This window comes from Staurois parvus, unplaced genomic scaffold, assembly GCF_062004578.1.
Source record: "Staurois parvus isolate SC_StPar_1 unplaced genomic scaffold, SC_StPar_1.0 ptg000272l, whole genome shotgun sequence".
Classification (NCBI taxonomy): Eukaryota; Metazoa; Chordata; class Amphibia; order Anura; family Ranidae; genus Staurois; species Staurois parvus.
The window spans coordinates 1760762-1770918 of record NW_028318068.1 but is presented as its reverse complement, the minus strand read 5'-3'; positions in this window follow the sequence as shown (position 1 = coordinate 1770918).

Genomic DNA, 10157 nt, shown 5'->3' with positions numbered 1-10157 from the left:
TGGGTGTCTCCCTCCTAAATGCCTTGGATCAGGTGAACTTTAGTGGGGTCTGGTCACTGGCTCCCTCCTTTCATCCTGGTGTACCTATTGGGATCCTAGGTGGATTTAATTGCTCGGTACAGAGCAGAGAAGAAGGATTCCCATAGTGTAGTATTCCAAGATATTTATTATGAACAATGAGGTTAAAACACATCCAATATTAAACATACAGAAATGTTAGGTAAACAAATCCTAGATAGTGTGAAGCAGTACTGCTGAATATACACTGACCAGCTGAAATTAAAGATGGCCGCAAGACCTCCATGATCCGGCAGCTTGACGTCACGGCGTGTTTGGGCTCCTCATTGACGCGTTTCGTAAGCAAATACGTCCTCATAAGGGCGCTGCCATAAGCTCCGGGCGTCTGTGTGTGTGCTTAAATAGATAGCCGTCGTGAAATATACTGTTAGCTGCTTGCTATTGGTCAGTGAGGCTGTCCATCAAATGGATGGATCAATAGAAGGATCAGCGAGGGGGAAGGAGCGAGCAGAACTTCAGCACCTGAAATTGCTATTTGCATATTAAGAACTTCTGGGCATGTGTGCCTGCTGTACATACCTGTCTTCCATTAACCTCTTGCTTCCCATGTAACATATATGTGCAGCTGCAAATAGGGTGGGCTTTAATGCTCACACACTGCACATACGTGTCCATGGATGCCAGAGGTTTCAATGCTGATAGTGCGCTCCCAGTACAGTGACAGCTCCGGGTCTATAGTAATGACTGGGAGGCGGCGCGGACCGACTCCTGATCACGTGACAGCAAATCACAGTGGTTGTGTAATGAGGAAGACCTTCCCACCCCCCAGGTGTAATAGCCCAGTTAAAGAGCTGGGTGGGAATAAGGAGAATTAAAGGTTTGTGTGTGGAGGGGGGTACAGAGAAGCATACTAAACGGACAGCAGGATAAGAAAGCTGACAGTACAAGGAGCCCACCACATGTATCATTTACCGCGTGCCCCTCCAGTGCTGCATGGAGCCCTCACTGTCTCCCCCCCATGGTAGTGGATACCATGGAGAATGTGCATACCCTTACACCAACCCCCCCCCCCCCCCCATCCAATGCTTTCAGTGGTTCAAGAGAAAAAATAATTAATCTTCTCTTTTCCTCCTTACTGTCACAGCCCAAGGCCAGAGTAAGCATTGCTTTGTTTATATTCAGCCTGTCTGCAGTCAGCACCTATCAATAGTAAATACAGAGATCAACAACTTGTATAATACAATTACTTCAGAGTCAAGAGCCAAAATGGCGGATTTCATACTGCATTGCACTCATGTAATTACTGGAAAATATCAAGGTAAGCCAAAACTCCTGGAAGAAGGACGCTCTATAGTAAAGTTAGCTAAGCCACGCCCATTCCAGCACCCCATGTGATTGTGGGCAGCAGAACGCCTGTTCCTGGCACCTTCCTGGTCTTAGGTATACTCCTCTTTACTCTACACAGTGTAGACTGCAGACAGGCTGGATAGAAATAAAACCTTAAACATATATACAAAGGTGCAGCGCTAGTATCCATCCATTAAAATTCTTGTAGGGGCAGATGCTGGGAGATCAGTTCCTGTTCATGCAGGGACACCCCCAGAACTACATCTCCCAAGAGCCCTCTTCCTGCACACAGTGTGAACAATACTAGGTCTGGCTGAGACTAGAACTATCCTTCTAGGAGATGGTAGAGCCAATTTAAAAACTACAAGTCTGTTTCTCACATCACTCACCGGCTTTCCACCTCTGCTGGATTTGGTAGCTGTCAACATTCTGTCTGGAGATTCCATATTTTTCAGCCAAGTTCTCAGCTGTGATGGCCATGGAGGTCTTTATCAGGGAATCAGTAAGGCCAGCCCAGAAAGGATCATCCATCTAGGGGTGACTAGAACAGTCAGAGCAATTAGTGTCCAATTTCATTTATATAGAAAACCTCCCAACCATGGCAATATTAAATGTAATTGTCGCTCATGTCATTGGCTCACTGCTTGTCATCTATACAGCACCAGGTCTGATCATGTGATCAGAGCAGATCATCAAACTTAGCACTCAGGAAGGAGAAAGTTACTGAAAAGCCTGTCTCAGGTCCATCATATCACCCATCCCCCCACATCACACCTCATCATATCACCCTTCTTCCCCCATTATATCACCCCCCCCCCCATCATATTACCAGATATGATCACTGAGGTTCTTATAAAATATCTGATAACAGACAGGTTATCTCATCAATTCTGAACATTTACATTTACACTCCCTCATTGGCCTCATTGGCCTGACGGCTATGCAGCTCCAGATCTGCTCAGTTTGGATGTCTCACTAGGTAAGTTCCCATCATTGCTAGTATTCTCATTGCATAAATGAAGTCTGTGAAAGTACAGCTAGTGTGGTCTCTGCTTCCAGCACTGCTTTTGTCTGGGCTCAGTGTCTGTATTTCCCCCAATGAATTCTTTACATCATGAAAAAAGCAGTAAGAGAGGCCCCCCCCCCCATACATACTTTATATGGCTAAATGTTTGTGGACACTTCTTCAAATTACAGATTTAAAGTGGAACTAAAGTCAGGTTTGTAAAACACTGCTGGCATGTAGGGATTTATCCCAGAAGAGATCCCATATGTCTTTTCTGCAATTAACCACTTCCAGTCCAGACACTTTCCCCCCCTTCCTGTCCAGGCCAATTTTCAGCTTTCCGCGCTATCACACTTTGAATGACAATTGCGCGGTCATGCAACACTGTACCCATATGAATTTTTCAGCATTTTTTTGAGACAGATAAAGCTTTATTTTGGTGGTATTTATTCACCACTGGGATTTTTTTTTTCTGCTATGTAAATGAAAAACTCCAGAAATTTTGAAAATAAGTGTTTTTCTTATAAAATTTTGCAAATAAATAATATTTCATCATAAATCTTGGCCAAAATGTATTCAGTAATCTTTTTAGTAAAAAAAAAACAAAATTAGTTTATAACCACAAATTATACGTTTTTTAAAAAAAATTTTATATTTTTATTTTATTTTTTTATATTATTATTTGTTTTTTGTTTTTTAACATACTGTCACCTTAGCAATAGTGTCATCATAGTGACACTGTACTACTTGTGGGGGGTGATTTTTTTTTTTTTTTTTACACTGATTGCTTTTACACCAATAAAGGCTGTAAAAGCAATCACTTCTCCTTCTCTCTGGCTGCATTCTTGCAGCCATTGAGAAATACTGTGTGAGCTGTGATTGATCACAGCTTGTCACATGGTACAAGGCTGTTGTGACTAGCCTTGTACCATGTGACCTCAGTGATCATTCACAGGTTTCACACGTAGTAAGCAATGATGTCAGAAGTGTCATCTTGCTTACTACTCTTCATGTGATCACTGATTGGCTAATCAGTGATCACATGATCGGGACCTCGCACAGAGGTCCCATACGACGATTGGTGTTCCGCTGTGTCTCTGGACACAGAGGGCACCGGATCGCGGAGCTGCGCACTCCCAGGGAGCGCACACAAGCAGGGGGCAGGGAGGCCATTTATAAACAGCCACCCGCCCCTCCACTGGCACGGTCTGGCCGATTATATACAACGGCCGGACAGGAGGTGGTTAAGAAATTAAAAGGAAATATTAACAAAAAAAATTTTTTTATAAAATGGACAGAGAATTCTACTTGCAACAGTTGGAACATATGTTGGCAGATAGTAGTACATATTCTTGTCTAGTTAAAGATCCCACTCACATATATAGACAGGAATTAAACCGTGATTGAATTAGGTTATCGCACCCATGTATTGACGAAAAGAGAAAAAGTATCTGATTCCAAGTAGTTCTAGGATACCGACAATCTATACCTTGTCAAAAATTCATAAAAACGCATTGAATCCTCCAGGCCGTCCTATTGTGAACGGAATAGGCTCTGTCACAGCGAGATTGGGACAGTATCTGGATAAACTCCTACAATCCAGTGTAATTCAAACCAAGGCATACTTGAGGGATACCAAGGATCTACTCCAACTTCTGGATAAAATACAATTAAAAGATGATAAAGAGATCTTTCTGGTAACAGCGGACGTAGCTTCACTGTATACCATCATTAGCCATGACGGTGGAATGTTAGCCCTGAATTGGGCTCTTAGTACAAGAGATGACCTTCTCTACAATCATAAAACTTTTTTGGGAAAAGCTCTTGACTTTGGTTTAAGTCATAATTATTTCTGGTTTAATAATACATTTTACAGTCAAGTGGAGTATCCATGGGAGCAAAGTTTGCTCCCACTCTTGTGAATATTTTCAAGGCAGAGTGGGAGGATAGATATGTATTTCAGATACCTCAACCAGAATTAATATTTTACAAAAGGTTTATTGATGACCTCATATTGATTTGGGAAGGTTCTGAGATTAATCTACATAGATTTATGGCTAAGTTAAATAATAATAGGAATGCTATCAAATTCGATGATCAATTTAGTCAGGAATCTATTCACTTTCTAGATGTTACTATACAGAGAGTGAATAATACATTAGAAACAAAAGTATTCTTTAAACCGACAGACAGAAACAGCTATTTGTCCATTAGAAGTGGACACCATCCGTCATGGCTTAAAAACATTCCGAGAGGACAGTTTATGAGAGTAAGGAGGAACTGTTCTAAAGATAGTGACTTCATATCTCAATCAAATATCATTAAAACCAGATTTATCCAGAAGAGATACTCAGAAATATTCCTTGATAAAGTCAAGCAGGACGTTTTTGATATCCCTGGAATCTCATGTTTAGAAAACAATATCAGTAAGAAACAGGAGAATCATCAGTGGAACTTTTTATCGGATTTTCATTGTCAGTATAAAGAAGTGGAGGCAATTTTCCGTCATCATTGGCACATTTTGTTGATGGATAAAACTTTAGGAACTGTTTTACCTACAAAACCCAAATTTATATATAGGAAGGCACCTAATTTTGGAAGTCGGGTGGTCAGAAAGATTTTGGATAAACCTAAAACATCTTCCATGTTCCCTTATAAAAAGGGGTTCACTGCTTGTAAGAAATGCAAAGCATGTAGAACCAGCAAAAATAACACGAATAGATTAGTAAAATTCACATCTGGCACAGCAAATAGAGAATTTGAAATCCCAGAGTTCATCACTTGTGACACTACACATGTTGTTTATGCTATTCAGTGTCCATGTGGATTGATCTATATAGGAAGGACCAAAAGACGCCTCAAAGTTAGAATAGCCGAGCATATGAAAAATATTTGAAAGGGTTTTTCTCAACATAATGTCTCTGACCATTATGCTAAGTACCATCAGAAGGACCCCACATTAGTAAAATTTTGGGGTGTAGATTGCGTGGCCCCTAAATGGAGGGGATCCAATAGGGTTAGAGATTTATCCCGTAGAGAAACTAAATGGATATATCTTTTAAAGTCTTTGACACCAGGAGGATTGAATGTGGAATTGGATATCAATTGTTTCATTAGCGATATAAAATTTGGATATTCTATGCATGGATTATAGGGTGATGTTATATATACTGCACCTCTGTTCCCATGTATATGGTGCTATAGTTTCCTGATGTATGCATACACCTTCTATGTTAATGAATTCTGATGTATTTGGAGATTAGTAGTACTGTTTCATGCATCATATTTGTGAATTTGGGGAGATAAGATGTGTTGATGGAAGAAACTACTTCCTAGATTGTAAGCTCCAAGGAGCAGGGCCCTCAAATCCCTCTTGTATTGAACTGTATTGTTGCTGTATTGTAAAGTGCTGAGCAAACTGTTGGCGCTATATAAATCCTGTATAATAATAATAATAATAATAATAATGGATGTGGACGTTTCTCCATATTCACTCATGCAATGTTTGAAAGTTGTGGTTTTATTTATATTGTTTTAATAATTAGTATATAATGTGTTACATATCAATATGTGTACAGTGGGGATCGAAAGTTTGGGCACCCTAGCTAAAAATTTGTATTAATGTGCATAAAGAAGCCAAGGAAAGATGGAAAAATCTCCAAAAGGCATCAAATTACAGATTAGACATTCTTATAATATGTCAACAAAAGTTAGATTTTATTTCCATCATTTACACTTTCAAAATAACAGAAAACAAAAAAATGGCGTCTGCAAAAGTTTGGGCACCCTGCAGAATTTATAGCATGCACTGCCCCCTTTGCAAAGCTGAGACCTGCCAGTGTCATGGATTGTTCTCAATCATGGTCTGGGAAGACCAGGTTATGTCAATCTCAAAGGTTTTAAATGCCCAGACTCATCTGACCTTGCCCCAACAATCAGCACCATGGGTTCTTCTAAGCAGTTGTCTAGAAAACTGAAACTGAAAATAGTTGATGCTCACAAAGCTGGAGAAGGCTATAAGAAGATAGCAAAGCGTTTTCAGATGTCAATATCCTCTGTTCGGAATGTCATTAAGAAATGGCAGTCATCAGGAACAGTGGAAGTTAAAGCAAGATCTGGAAAACCAAGAAAAATATCAGACAGAACAGCTTGCAGGATTGTGAGAAAAACAATTCAAAACCCACGTTTGACTGCACGATCCCTCCAGAAAGATCTGGCAGACACTGGAGTTGTGGTACACTATTCCACTATAAAGAGATACTTGTACAAATATGGTCTTCATGGAAGAGTCATCAGAAGAAAACCTCTTCTACATCCTCACCACAAAAATCATTGTTTGAACTTTGCAAATGAACATATAGACAAGCCTGATGCATTTTGGAAACAAGTTCTGTGGACCGATGAGGTTAAAATTGAACTTTTTGGCCAGAATGAGCAAAGGTACGTTTGGAGAAGAAGGGGCACAGAATTTAATGAAAAGAACCTCTGTCCAACTGTTAAGCATGGGGTTGGATCAATCATGCTTTGGGGTTGTGTTGCAGCCAGTGGCACAGGGAACATCTCACGAGTAGAAGGAAAAATTGATTCAATAAAATTTCATCAAATTTTGGATGGTAACTTGATGCCATCTGTGAAAAAGCTGAAGTTAAAGAGAGGTTGGCTTCTACAAATGGATAATGATCCTAAACACACCTTGAAATCCACGGGGGATTACATCAAGAGGCGTAAACTGAAGGTTTTGCCATGGCCTTCACAATCTCCTGACCTCAACATAATTGAAAATCTATGGATAGACCTTAAAAGAGCAGTGCGTGACAGACAGCCCAGAAATCTCAAAGAACTGGAAGACTTTTGTAAGGAAGAATGGGCAAAGATACCTCAAACAAGAATTGAAAGACTCTTGGCTGGCTACAAAAAGCGTTTACAAGCTGTGATACTTGCCAAAGGGGGCAGTACAAGATATTAACTCTGCAGGGTGCCCAAACTTTTGCAGACGCCATTTTTTTGTTTTCTGTTATTTTGAAAGTGTAAATGATGGAAATAAAATCTAACTTTTGTTGACATATTATAAGAATGTCTAATCTGTAATTTGATGCCTTTTGGAGATTTTTCCATCTTTCCTTGGCTTCTTTATGCACATTAATACAAATTTTTAGCTGGGGTGCCCAAACTTTCGATCCCCACTGTATATACATAATTGTTATGAAGAATTATTTTATGTTTTGCCCATGTTGTGAACTTTCGCCAGGTTCCCACCTCACTTCCTGTACGGAGGTGTGTATTGTAGTTGACCAATTGAATTGTTTTATGGTTTGCCCATAGTTGTGTCTATATAATGGTGTGAACTTCCGCCAGGATTCCTCTGACTGCTGGGTCTATAAAGAGTAGCACGCCGCACCATCACCCCTATGAGCAATTCGGAAGTAACAAAACGCGTCAGGCCGTGACAGTGCGGTGACCGGAAGTGACCTGGCCCATGACCGGAAGTGACACGACGGTGTCCATTCACAACAAACCGGAGGTGGTGAGAGCACCTGGTCTATGTTCACTTCAGGCACATCAGAGGATTGTTTTATTGATTTTTCCTGTGAGTAAGGTCCAATCACTTTACTAAAGGACGTGTTTGTTCATACTACACCATTGGAGCATTTTTTGTTTGTTTTACATGGTCAGTTTGGATGCAGTGGAATCTTTATCTTCAGTGATTCATATCCATCTTTAAATGGGAAATATGTCCCAAAAAGCTTGGTTGCCAACCATGAGAGTGGAAGGCAAATATTTTTGGTGAGATTACATCCATGTGGGGTATCCTATGGAGCACTTTGTTGTCAGTTTGCTGCACATGGTGAAATAGAAGATTCATTTTCATGGACTTTTGGATTACTTTATCACACTATTTTCATGGACTTTCCATCACTTTTTAGTTTGTAATTATTTTTTTACAGTAATCACGGACTTTTCATATATTTGAGTTATTTTCATTGAATTTCATGTGTATTATATAGTTTTGTAGTTATATTTAATTAGCGCCACTCTTAACACTATATTCATTTGGTGTTGTTTACTTTACAAGGAAATATTGTTTCTTTTAACTCGGGGAAATAAACTATAAACTAAAAGGAAACTTCTTTGTTTTAGTAGCTGAAGTTCTGAGCTATAGTGCAGAAAACAAAAAGCGCTAATTACATTTAAAAACCGGCACCATAATAAATAAAAAAGCAGCGTGGGGTCCCCCCTCCCATCCATTCCAAGCCCTTCGGGTCTGGTATGGATTTTGAGGGGAGCTGCCATGCCAAAATGTAAAAACAAATGGCGTGGGGGTCTCCCCCAAAATCCATACCAAGCCCTTATCCGAGCATGCAGCCCGGCAGGTCAGGATGGGGGGGAGGAGGGCGATGGGACGAGCAAACACCCCCCCTCCTGCACCATACCAGGCCACATGCCCTCAACATAGGGGGTGCTTTGGGGCAAGGGGGATTTCCCCCCAAAGCACTTTGTCCACATGTTGATGGGGACAAGGGCCTCTTCCCCACAACCCTGGCCAGTGGTTGTGGGGGTCTGTGGGCAGGGGGCTTATCGGAATCTGGAAGATCCTGCCCCCCCCATGCACCCCTCCTACACCCAGATCCTGCCCCCCCATGTGAATTAGTATATGGTACCCCTACACATTCACAAAAAGCATAGTGTGAGAAAAGACAGGACAAGGTCTTTGACAAGTCCTTTATTCCAAGAATAAACTAAAAGAATGCCCCCCGCGGTAGATCCAACGTCAATCACGATGTCTGCCGCCGCCAACCCAAAAAAAGAATAAAAACAAAAAACTCCACTTCCTAGGATGCTCCCAGCCATCTGCCTGCTCCGGTGGTTTGACAGTTATTAAATATGTACATTCAGCTCTCAGTGGGGAACCCTGCTTACAGTTGAAACATTAACACATGGTTGTCACTACTAAAATACTGCATAACTCATGCGGTATTTTAGTAATGTTTACGAAAAGTCCCGCAGAGCGAATTAAATTCATAAACCGAGGTATGCCTGTATTTAGATTTGATGCAATATGTTTTTCAACCACAAGATGGTGCTAGTCTTTATTTTTATAGAAATTGTTTGTTTGTTTCCAATCATCTATCCATCCATCCATCCCTAGATTGTAAGCTCTAAGGAGCCGGGCCCTCTGTTTCCTCTTGTACCAAATTGTATTGTAACTGTCATGTCTGCCTTCATTTTGAAAAGCGCTGCGCACACTGTTGGCGCGATATAAATCCTGTATTATTATTATAATAATTATATATATATTATTTGTTGTGATGGCTGGAGTCATTCCCCTTTTTTCTCCACTTTATGGTTTCCGGCTTGCGATACATATTGTCCCTACTTCGTGGTGTTGTTATCACATCCCATTTAGCTACAGGACCCCTCCTCCTACCGCTGTGTCCGGTGGAATGTGGATCCCAGTAATCGGGAACCGGTGATCATGTGATCGCTATGCTAGCAAAGCTGTTATGAATCAATCTGATCACTTTAAGGAGTTTCTTTTACTTTCACTCTCAGTGATAACCATAAACAGCAGAAATGGAGAGCACAGACCGCAATATAAACCTGCCAGGGGGTCTAATCCCTCTCCACTCCATATAACACTTAAAAAAAAAAGTTTTGCCTTTAATTATACTTTAAATATAATATATTAAAAATCCGATTTGTGATTTTCTGTCATTCACTCTCTACAATAACGGTCACCAGAACATATAAAGAGGATGAATCTCTCTAGTGGGGACACAGCAATGCC